This window comes from Tupaia chinensis, unplaced genomic scaffold, assembly GCF_000334495.1.
Source record: "Tupaia chinensis unplaced genomic scaffold, TupChi_1.0 Scaffold000361_2, whole genome shotgun sequence".
In the NCBI taxonomy this organism is placed as follows: Eukaryota; Metazoa; Chordata; class Mammalia; order Scandentia; family Tupaiidae; genus Tupaia; species Tupaia belangeri.
In genome coordinates, this window is record NW_006159858.1 from 5,339,041 (window position 1) to 5,350,078 (window position 11,038).

The window sequence follows — 11,038 nt, forward strand, 5'->3', positions numbered from 1 at the left end:
CTTCTTGACCTACTAATGTGTTTCATGGTGATGAATCATGTGATAAACAAATGCTAAGGACCTCTTTTATAGGAAATAAATATGGGAACGGAATGCTCAGTAAGCAAAGATATTTTCTTCTACACTAAATACATTATAATAGGAGAAATGGAATTTGTAAATTTTCTCAGAAATGGCTGCAAATAATTGTAGAACTTTTGTTGTCTTAATCATTGTCAAGTTAACTGCTTTTAATGTGTCAAAATATCACTTTAAATGGGAACTATTAGATGTTTTTTAAAGTATTATCTATTTAATTACTATTAAAATTTTGATAGAATATAAAAATATGAATCATATTTCCAGTCATTTACCCTTGAAACTCTAGATCTCATTTTTTTTTTTTTTTAATTTGCTATCGGATGTGTGGGCTCCCTGGAGAGAGCCATAGAGAAAGAGAGAGAAAGAGAGAAGGCACCCCTGGAGGGACGGCCACAGCATAATTCCTTCTCCATTTTCCTCTTGGGATTTTGGGCATTCATGTTTTCCAAGCCACTAGATCTGGGACTCAGATCTCACAGTTGGCCAAGTGGGATCCAGATGCCCCAACCACCACACTACCAGCTGGCTCAAGTCACATTCTTATTTTTATTTTTTACAATTTTTAAAAAAAAGTTGTAATAAGGCATGTGCACTCACCAGAGGGAGACAGAGAAAAAGAGAGAGAGAAAAAATGAGTGAGCTACCCCTGGGGAATGGCCACATCACAATCCCTTCTTCTCATGAGCCTGACATATTATTTTTTTCTTTCTTTCCTTTTTTTTTTGTTTGTTTGTATGTTTTTTTTTTTTAGAGATTTTTGCTATAGGGCATGTGTGCTAGATAGAGAGAAAAATACATCTAATATCTCCACTCCTCCTAAGTGTGATATTCCCAAAAGGCTCTCTCAATTAGCAGGTGGAGACAGGTCTTCAGAGCTAAATCCTGTAAGGCTGCCAGGTCCCACCAAGTCTAGGGATACCTAGTCTCTATTTTAATGACAAGAATAATACTCCCTCCGAGCTGGTTGGGGCCGGATGTCCAGCAGATGAGCACAAGCGGGATCTGGCAGAGAGAGAGAGAGGAGGACTGACAATGCTTGGAGGAAGTCTAAACTTTGAAGAAGGCTCAAAGGGCCTCAGACAGAAAACTCTCTGCTCTACCAGAACCATGAGTAGGGCCCTGGGGAAAGGCTGGTATGTGAAAAAAGAGGTAGCACAGGAGCAGAGACTCCTTAATCTCCATTAATCAAGAAGGAAAGACTCCCAAGACAAGATGAGTTCTCCTCTTTTGGGCAAAAGGGGGATTGACAGACAAGGGTTTACAGACAACCTGGGACAATATAGATCAGAAATGGTTTGGAAGAAAGCAATGCCAAGAGTCTGGGGACAGAAAAGTCTCTTAGAGGGAATCAGCAGTTAGTATAATGGCTATGTCGCTGGACTCCCATGTAGTCGACCACGGTTCGTGTCCCGGACCCGGTGGCTTAAAACTCATGCCAGGCGCATGTGTGTGCGTGCCCAAGATCCCGAGAGGAGAATGGAGGAGAAGGGATTGCAGCGTGACCATCCCCCTGGGGGGTGATTTCTTGCTTTCTGTCTCTATGTCTCTGTCTGTCTGTCTGGTGAGCGCACGTGCCCCGTAGCGAAAACCTCTCCAAAAAAAAAAAAAAAAGAAGGTCTCTTGGATATATGAGAAAATCCCTCTTCCCCCTATGTCCTTCCTTGAAACAGCGTCATAAGACAGACAAAGAAGGATGACTCCTCCAACGAGGTGCTCAGTCAGGCATCCACTTGTCTGTGTCCCTCATGGGAACTTTGGGTGTCTCTTAGCTTTGGCAGTCAGTATAAACCCCTGACTCACACCGGGCCACAGGGAGGGACTAGGTCCCCCAGCACCAGGCACTGCCTTGAGCCTTATGAGGTCACTATGGAACCAGGTTAGGATCCACTCAGACACTGTACCCCGAAGGCCATGGAGGGTCACAAACACAATTAAAATCATAGACACGCTTCAGGTCCCTTAGCCCGAGCCCCATGGGAGAACTGGTGTTTACCCAAATACTCACACTCCAGAAGGTTGTAAGGTCACTGTCATAGGCACTCTCATGCACACACTCTCACAGTCAGTTAAAAGTTTATCATAGCATCCTCCCCACTTTGGGAAAGTTCCTGACTGGTGGTTCTATTTGGAGACTGTGGGAGGTGATCAAGTTCCCCTTTCATCCAAATGGGATGGGCCTGACTGAGGTTCAGGCTCAGGACGTTACCTTATCCAGATGTTTCAGTCTGGTGAGTTTGGCGGTCTCTCTATTGAGTCTAGTTGGAGTTGGTTGCTATGGGATATCAGGGCCACTGATGAAAGACCTGAGAAATCACTGGGTGGTGCCCCTCATTCTACTCTTGGATCCCCTTCATCCCAGCAGGTCTCCTCTGCTGAACTGGTGGCTTAAGGGGCCAGCATGTTGGTTTCCCAGTCAGGGAACCAGAGATATTACAGAAACAGACCACCAAGAAACCAGAGGACATTCAAAGAGCAGGAAGACTCAGATTTATTATGCCGATGGACCCAGAGAGTTCAGACTCCACAATCTAGGCCCAACTTGGGGAGAGGTATAAACTTATATAGGTTCTTGTTTAGAAGAGAGTAGGTACGTAGGTCTGGGGTTACAGGTGTTGCAAGAATGGAAATATTGCATAGTGGCGCTAATTTTTTTAAAGAATTATTTATTTTATTTTATTTATTCATTCATTTTCATTTGACCAGAGAGAGACACACACACAGAGAAAGAGAGAGAGAGAGAGAGAGAGAGAGAGAAAGCTACCAGGTCCAGGACTTGAACCACTGTTGGCCATGTGGGAGTGTCCAGCGCCACCTGCTGGTCCCCAGTGGCACTAATTTTAAAATAGCTCATCTCTGAACCCTTCTCTGGGTAGAAAGCCTCATCCTGGGAGACCAGCACTCTCTTGGCACAGACAATTTACAGAAGCAGAACAGTGGTTATGAGGGGCAGAATCCTGTTTGCAAGCAGCTTACAAAAGTGCAGTAGTGTCTAGTTAGATAGCAAGTAGGATCCATATTGGAAACACTAAACTCCAACCCACCCCAGTTATTTTGTGCCACCTAAGGTGGGGAAAAACTGAGATACACTTCTGAAATACGCAATTGAGAAGAAATGTCTCATGAAGAGATTTACATCTAATTGTAAAGGCCTATTAACTACAGTTTCTTTTACTCAACTCACCATATCCAGCTATTAAGAAAAAATTACAAGGCAAGGCCCATCCTAAGATGGATACGGTACTTCAGCTATGAGATACTGGTTTCCTTGACCAAAAATAAAAATTTTTCTGCTGAGACTTCAGCCCCTCCAGACTCATTTCTAGTAGGAAAGGCATAAACCCAGGCCAGGGCCATCCTAAGATGGATACCGTACTTCAGCTGTGAAATATTGGTTTCCTTGACCAAAAATGAAGATTTTCTGTTGAGACATCCCCTTCTAGATTCATTTCTAGGGGCCTCTCTGCACTAAGCATCTAGACATGACCAAGTGAACAGGATTCAAACATCTGAATAAGATTAGGGTCAGAATATTCCTCTATTCCCACTGAATCTGATGCACAAAGAGTGAAAACAGAATAGAAGAGAAATTGCAGATCACCTCCCTCTGCTCGCTGCTGAATGCTCAACTTGAACTTCAAGAATTAGGAGGAAACGCATCATCCATCAGATGAGTAGAAATCACCACAGGGCCACAAGAAATATGGGAGAGCAAGAAAATTCCTCTCCTCCAAGGAAAAGGAATAACTCCTCTTCCGCCTCAGACAGGACAATGAAACTCATGGAAATGTCTGATAAAGAATTTAGAATATTCATAGTGACAAAGCTAACAGAGAAGGAAGAGAAGAGAGACAGTAAAATGCAGAAGAGGCAGGAGAAAGGTTCCACCAACTTCCAGGAGGTGAGGAAATTCTTGCAAGATCTAAAAGAGGAAATACGCACTATAAAAAAGAATCAAATGGACCAGTTAGAGATGAAAGCTATAATACAGGAAGTTAAAATCTCCTTTGAAAGTATTAAAAGCAGACTAGATCATACAGAAAATCGAATTTCAATGTAGAAGACAGAATTGCTGGCCTAGAAAAATCCTCCATGAAAACTGAGAAAATTGTTCCCCCAAAATGAGAATAATATATGAGAAAAACTAGATACCATCAAATGTCCAAATATCCGGATAATTGGTATCTCGGAAGGTGAAGAGACTCATAAGGACATTGATAATCTATTCCATGAAATCATGCAAGAAAATTTTCCTAACCTAGAGAGGCATCCAACGATCCAGTCCTAAGAAATACAAAGGACCCCAAATAGAATCAACCCAAGATCTTCTCTAAGACACATTATAGCCAGATTGACTAAAACCACAAAGACAAGATACTAAGATTGGCAAGAGAGAAACGGTGAGTTACTGGGAACCAGCAGTTAGCATAATGGCTACGTTGCTGGACTCTCACGTAGTCGACTGCAGTTCGCCTCCTGGACCCGGTGGCTTATTAAATCTCACGCCGGGCGCGTGTGCGTGCGTGCCCAAGATCCCGAGAGGAGAATGGAGAAGGGATTGCAGCGTGACCATCCCCCCTGGGAGGTGATTTCTCGCTTTCTGTCTCTATGTCTTTCTCTCTCTCTCTCTCTGGCGAGCGCACACACCCTATAGCGAAAATCTCTCCAAAAAAAAAAAAAGAAATGGTGAGTTACCTAAAAAGGATATCCATCACGGTAACAGTGGACCTCTCATCAGAAACAACGTGAGCGAGGAAAGAATGGGAAAATGTATTCAAAGTATTAAGGGAAAAGCAATTTCAACCAAGAATACTGTACCTGGCAAGATTATCCTTTATATGGGAAGAAAAGACGAGAACATTCTCAGATAAACAAAACCTGAAAGAATTGACACCAGGCCAGCTCTTGAAGAAGTTCTAAAGAGAGTTTTAAACCAGGAAAATTAAGTACAGACACACAAATTAGAGTTCAAAAACTAAGAAAATGGCCAACTTAATGGTAGGGGTCTGGAGTCGAATATTATATCCCAGAATTTAATTGGGAAGATTGGACTACAACAAAAGATAGATTAAGTACATAAGACTGAACTGGTGAAATAGAATTTTATGACTTTTGACTAAAACATTGCTGATTTTCTTCTAGGCTTTGTTTTCCAGTTTTAAGGAGTTTTGTCCTGTCTTGGGCTGCCGATAGGTTCATGTACCTAATATTTGAACAGAATCTTAACTTGTTTACTGGCTTTAAGTTTGTTTGTTTGTTTGTTTTTTGGAGGTTTTTTTTTTTTGCTATAGGGTGCGTGTGCTCGCCAGACAGAGAGAGACAGAGAGACAGAAAGCGAGAAATTAACCCCCAGGGGGGATGGCCATGTTGCAATCCCTTCTCCTCCATTCTCCTCTCGGGATCCTGGGCACGCATGCACACGCGCCCAGTGTGAGTTTTAAGCCACTGGGTTCGAGACAAGAACCGCGGTCGACTACGTGGGAGTCCAGCGACATAGCCATTACGCTAACTGCTGGTCCCCCTGGCTTTAAGTTTTAAGCGAAGTTCTAATTTATTAAAGCTGAAACTGCTTTTTCTGAAATTAAAAAATATATTAAAAAACACGTATTTAAGGACCATAGTAAGCTATATAGCATCAGCTAGGTGCTACCTTATAGTATATTCATTGTACTCAGAGTTTCACGCGTAAAGTCAGACATGTATTCATAGATATGTACACATCAGCTGAACTTGCTATTGAAAATAGTTAGATTATTTAAGAAATTTTGTGTATGAATAAAATGTGGGGAAAAAAGGAATGGAAAACAACTGTAGACACCTGAGATAGTATGGGAGGAAGGTGGGAAATGGCAGAGGGTGAGAAATAGGGGTAAAAAATATATATACATATATACATATGAAACTAGAAATGGAAAATTATTGATGATAACATGTATGATTAAGCCACTATGCAGTATATTCTGGATGGGGAAATCACATTTTGTATACTGTGACAATGATCAGGGAATGAATGTAAATTAACTAATTTAAAAAAATGTTTCAGAAGAAAATTACAGTGCACTTGTAACTAGATTCTACTTTTGTCTATATTTTTGAGTTTAAGGTATTTTGTGAATCAATGATATGTGGGGGAAAAAAGAAAAACAAACAAAAATAAATAAATAACATTAAAAAAGAGAAAATATTACAAGGCATACTAAAAGGCAAAAAATACAAGGGTTAGGAAGGAGGAATTAGGACTGTTTTGTTATTTTATGGTACTTGCAGTACCTGTGACTTAGTATAGTGCTATTTTTTTTTAAAGAGATTTTTGCTATAAGGCATGTGTGCTTGCCAGAGAGACAGAGAGACAGAAGATGAGAAATCACACATCCCTCAGGGGGAAGGTGGGATGGCCATGCCACAATCCCTTCTTCTCCACTCTCTTCGCGGGATATTGGGCATGCACACACATATATCTGGTGTGAGTTTTACAATTTTTTTTTTTTTGGAGAGGTTTTTGCTATAAGGCATGTGCACTTGCCAGAAAGACAAAGAGAGACAGAAAGCGAGAAATACCCACATGCACACACACACCCCACCACCACTACCACTGAAGGGAATGGCTGCAATCCCTTCTCCTCCATTCTCCTCTTGGGATCTTGGGCACGCATGCACATGCGCCTGGCGTGAGTTTAAGCCACCAGGTCCAAGACTTAAACCGTTATCAATTACATGGGAGTCCAGTGACATAGCCATTACGCCAACTGCTGGTCCCCTTGGGACTTCTCAGATTCCCAACGCACACTCCAGCCTCAGGGATTTTCACGTGCTGTTCCTTCTGCCTGGAACACTCTCACTCTTTCTCCAGACGTTTTCACATGTTCTTCAAGTATCTGTTTAAGAATCACCTTATCTGGGGTTGGTGGGTGGCGTGGTGGTTAAAGGCGTTGGACTCTCACATGGCTGACTGCAGTTCAAGTTCTGGACGTGGTGGCTTTCTCTCTCTCTCACTCTGCTCTTCTCTGGTCAAATTAAAATCATTACAAATGAATAAGTGAATACAGTTAAATAAAATAATTCTTTTTTTTTTTGGAGAAGTTTTTTTTTTTTTTTGCCTTAGGGCATGTATACTTGCCAGAAAGACAGAGAGAGACAGAGAGACAGAAAGCGAGAAATTATCCCCTGGGGGGATGGCCACACCACAATCTCTTCTCCTCCATTCCTCCTCTTGGGATCTTGGGCATGCATGCACACGCACCCGGTGTGAGTTTAAGCCACCGGGTTCAGGACTTGAACCGTGGTTGACTACATGGGAGTCCAGCAACATAGCCATTATGCTAACTGCTGGTCCCAATAAAATAATTCTTAAACAAACAAAAAAAAGAATCACCTTATCTGTGAAGCATTCTCTGACTTTATAAGTTATCAACCTCTCTTCCTTCTTACTCTATTAATATTTTACACAATAGCACTTATCAGCTGACATATAATTTGTGTATTATTATTACCCCCCCAATAAAATGTAAACACCTTGAAAACAGGAACGTAGTTCACTAATGTATTTTTAAATCCTTGAACACTGTTTTATGCACAGTAGTAGCTTAATAAAGTTTATTTCAATGTTAAAAGATCTCTCTATTTGCTATGATGATAATGTTCTATGGATGAGGCATTGTATATTGGCAGAGGCAGGGAAATAAATTGGAAAGGTATTACAATAACTCAGAAAAGATTTAGTGGTAACTCACATGGGGTGGGAGAGGTGGTGGTGTGGAGAAATGATTAGATCCCAAGTATATTTGAATATAAAGATAAAATAATTAAATTTAATATGAAGCATTTGAGAAAACTGGTAAACACATTTCTAGGTTCTCAGACCGAGTAACTGAAGATTGAAGTTGCTAATTACTAAAGTGGGGAATCCCACAGGAAGAGTATTTTCTCCCCAAGGTTTGACACGTTAAGTTTTACATGCCTGCTAGATATTCAAGGAGAAATGTTGAATGTAAAATGTACTTTCAGTACATATAAAAAATTGACATAATCTATAAGCAACTACCCTCAACTCTGGAGTAAAAAGAGCTATTCACAATGACTCTGTTTTGCAATAATACTTTTTTCAAAAAAATTTTTTAGAGAGATTTTTGGTATAGGACAAGTGCACTTGCCAGAGAGACAGAGACAGAAAGAAGGAAATCACTCATCCCGCGGGAGATGGCCACGCAGCAATCCCTTCTTTTCCATTCTCCTTTCAGGATCTTGGGCATGCACATACATACACCTGTTGTGCATTTCAAGCTGCTGAGTCCAGGACTTGAACCGTGGTCGACCATGTGGGAGTCCAACGACGTGACCATTACACCATCTGCTGGTCCCATTGTTGGGACTATTGTTGGGACCAGTGAATGGTGTAATGGTCACGTTGCTGGACTCCCACATAGTTGAATGCAGTTTGAGTCCCAAACCTGGTGGCTTAAAACACAAGCTGGGTGCATTCCCAAGATTCTGGGAGGAGAACAGAGAAGGGATTGCAGCATGGCCATTCCCCCTGCCCTGGGGTGTCGCCGCTGGGGTGTGTGTGTGTGTGTGTGTGTGATTTTTTTGCTTGCTGCCTCTCTGTCTCTCTGGCGAGTGCATCCTATAGTAAAAATCTCTCCCTAAATAAATAAATAAATAAATAATAAATAAAAATTGTCACGGCCAGCAGTTCCTGTGGTGGTTAAGGTGGCTGTATCCCACATGGCCTACTGCACCCTTCAGTTTGCAAAACACATGGGTAGAGGGTCAGCAGGTGCCATAGTGGTAATAGCACCAGACTCCCACATGACTACAGTTGGAATCCCAAATGAGGTAGTTTGAAAAATATGCTGGGCAGGGCCAGCAGATGGCGTGCTTGCGTCGCTGGACTCCCACATGGGTGCTGGTGACTCGAGTCCTGGACCGTGAATTGGGGATGATGTCAGGCACATATGCATGTGTGCCCAAGGTCCCAGGAGGAGAATGGAGGAGAAGGTATTTGCTGTGGCCATCCCCTGGGGGGTGGTTTCTCACTTTCTCTCTCAATGTCTCTGTCTCTGTCCTTTTCTCTCTCTCCCTTTCTGTGAGTGCACACACCCTAAGGCAAAAACCTCTCAATTTTTTTAAAAAAAAGGGAAACCAGCGGTTAGTGTAATGGCTGTGTCACTGGACTCCCACGTAGTCGACCACGGTTCGCGTCCTGGACCCAGTGGCTTAAAGCTCCCGCTGGGCGCATGTGTGTGCGTGCCCAGGATCCTGAGAGGAGAATGGAGGAGAAGGGATTGCGGCGTGACCATCCCCCCCTGCGAGGTGATTTCTCGCTTTCTGTCTCTATGTCTCTCTCTGTCTGTCTGGCGAGCGCACGTGCCCTATAGTGAAAACCTCTCCAAAAAAATTTTTTTTAAAAAAGGAAAATCATGCTGGGTGTGGGGCCTGGCTGCCCATGTGTGTGCCCAAAATCCCAGAAGGGGAATAGAGGAGAAGGGATTGCTGTGTGGCCATTCCCCTGGGATGTGTGTGTGTGTGTGTATGTGTGTGATTTATTACTTTCCCTTTCGCTGTCTCTGTCTCTCTCTCCAGGGAATCCATGTGCCCTATGGCCAAAACCTAAAAAACCAAAACAAAACAAGACAAACTAGAAAAATACCAGGGTATGTGTACATGGAGGAGAAAGGATTGCTGTGTGGCTATTCTCCCCAGCGGTGCTTTTTCACTCCCCCTCTGTTTCTATCTCCAGAACAAAAAATAACAATTGTCAGATGTATGCCCTAACTAGAGAGAAACACAGAGAGGGTGAAACACCCCACAATGGAGCACAATTACAGTCCCTTTTCCTCTATTTCTTCAGGTATTTGGGGGCTCTGCACCGGTTCCTGGTATTTATAGTTTGAAGCTGCTAGGACCGGATTGGAATTATAGTTTGCCATGTGGGATCCAGATCCCTTATAACTACTAGGCTTTAGGGCCAGCTCTTATCTTGTTTTTTAAAGCGAGTTGTAAGCATAATGGTCTGTGAAGCCTGAACATTCACTCTTCCGGCTCCTACAGAAAAGGTGTGCAGACCATTGTCACAGGTGAATCAATGGGACCTTAGCTGATTTTTTATTTTTTTTTGAGAGATTTTCACTGTAGGGCGCAGTTCGCTTGCCAGACAGACAGAGAGAGACATAGAGACAGAAAGCGAGAAATCATCCCCCAGGGGGGATGGTCACGCCGCAATCCCTTCTCCTCCATTCTCCTCTCGGGATCTTGGGCACGCACGCACATGCGCCCGGCGTGAGTTTTAACCTCCCGGTCTGGGACACGAACCGCGGTGGACTACGTGGGAGTCCAGCGACATAGCCATTACGCTAACTGCTGGTTTCCCCCTTAGCTGATTTTTGAAACTGGGTGATGGTACATGGGACCTCACTGGAATAGTTGGTGTATGCTTGAAAATTTTCAGGATAAGGAACCAGGTGGTGGGCTGGTTAAGGTGCTGGATTCCCATATGGCCAACTGTGGTTTGAGTCCTGGACCCGATGGGTTGCGTTTTCACTTTACCTTTCTCTTTCTGGTCAAATTAAAATAATAATAATAAATAATTCTTCAAAAAAATAAAGTTTTCAGGATAAAAAGTTTTTCAAACCTTTAGGTTTAACAAAGGTGAGTGACTGTACATTTTTTTCCTCCCTAAACAAAACCCCGCTGAAAGCTAGTAAACCCGGACGGTTGTCTTTTGTAACTTTTCTTGAAAAGAGCAAAGCCCTTCTGATGCTTTTAGTGGTGCTAAAAGAGCCCGTCGGACTTGACACTCGCGAAGGGTAAAGTACGATGTACAAACGCGAATAGGGAAAACGATTACTTTAGCGTGCGTGTGTCGATTTTTACAATATTATAAGCTGCCAGGACCAACCCCATTTCTTTTTTTTTTTTTTTTTTTTTTTTTTTTTCCCCTTGGAATTTCTCGCAAAACAGGGCC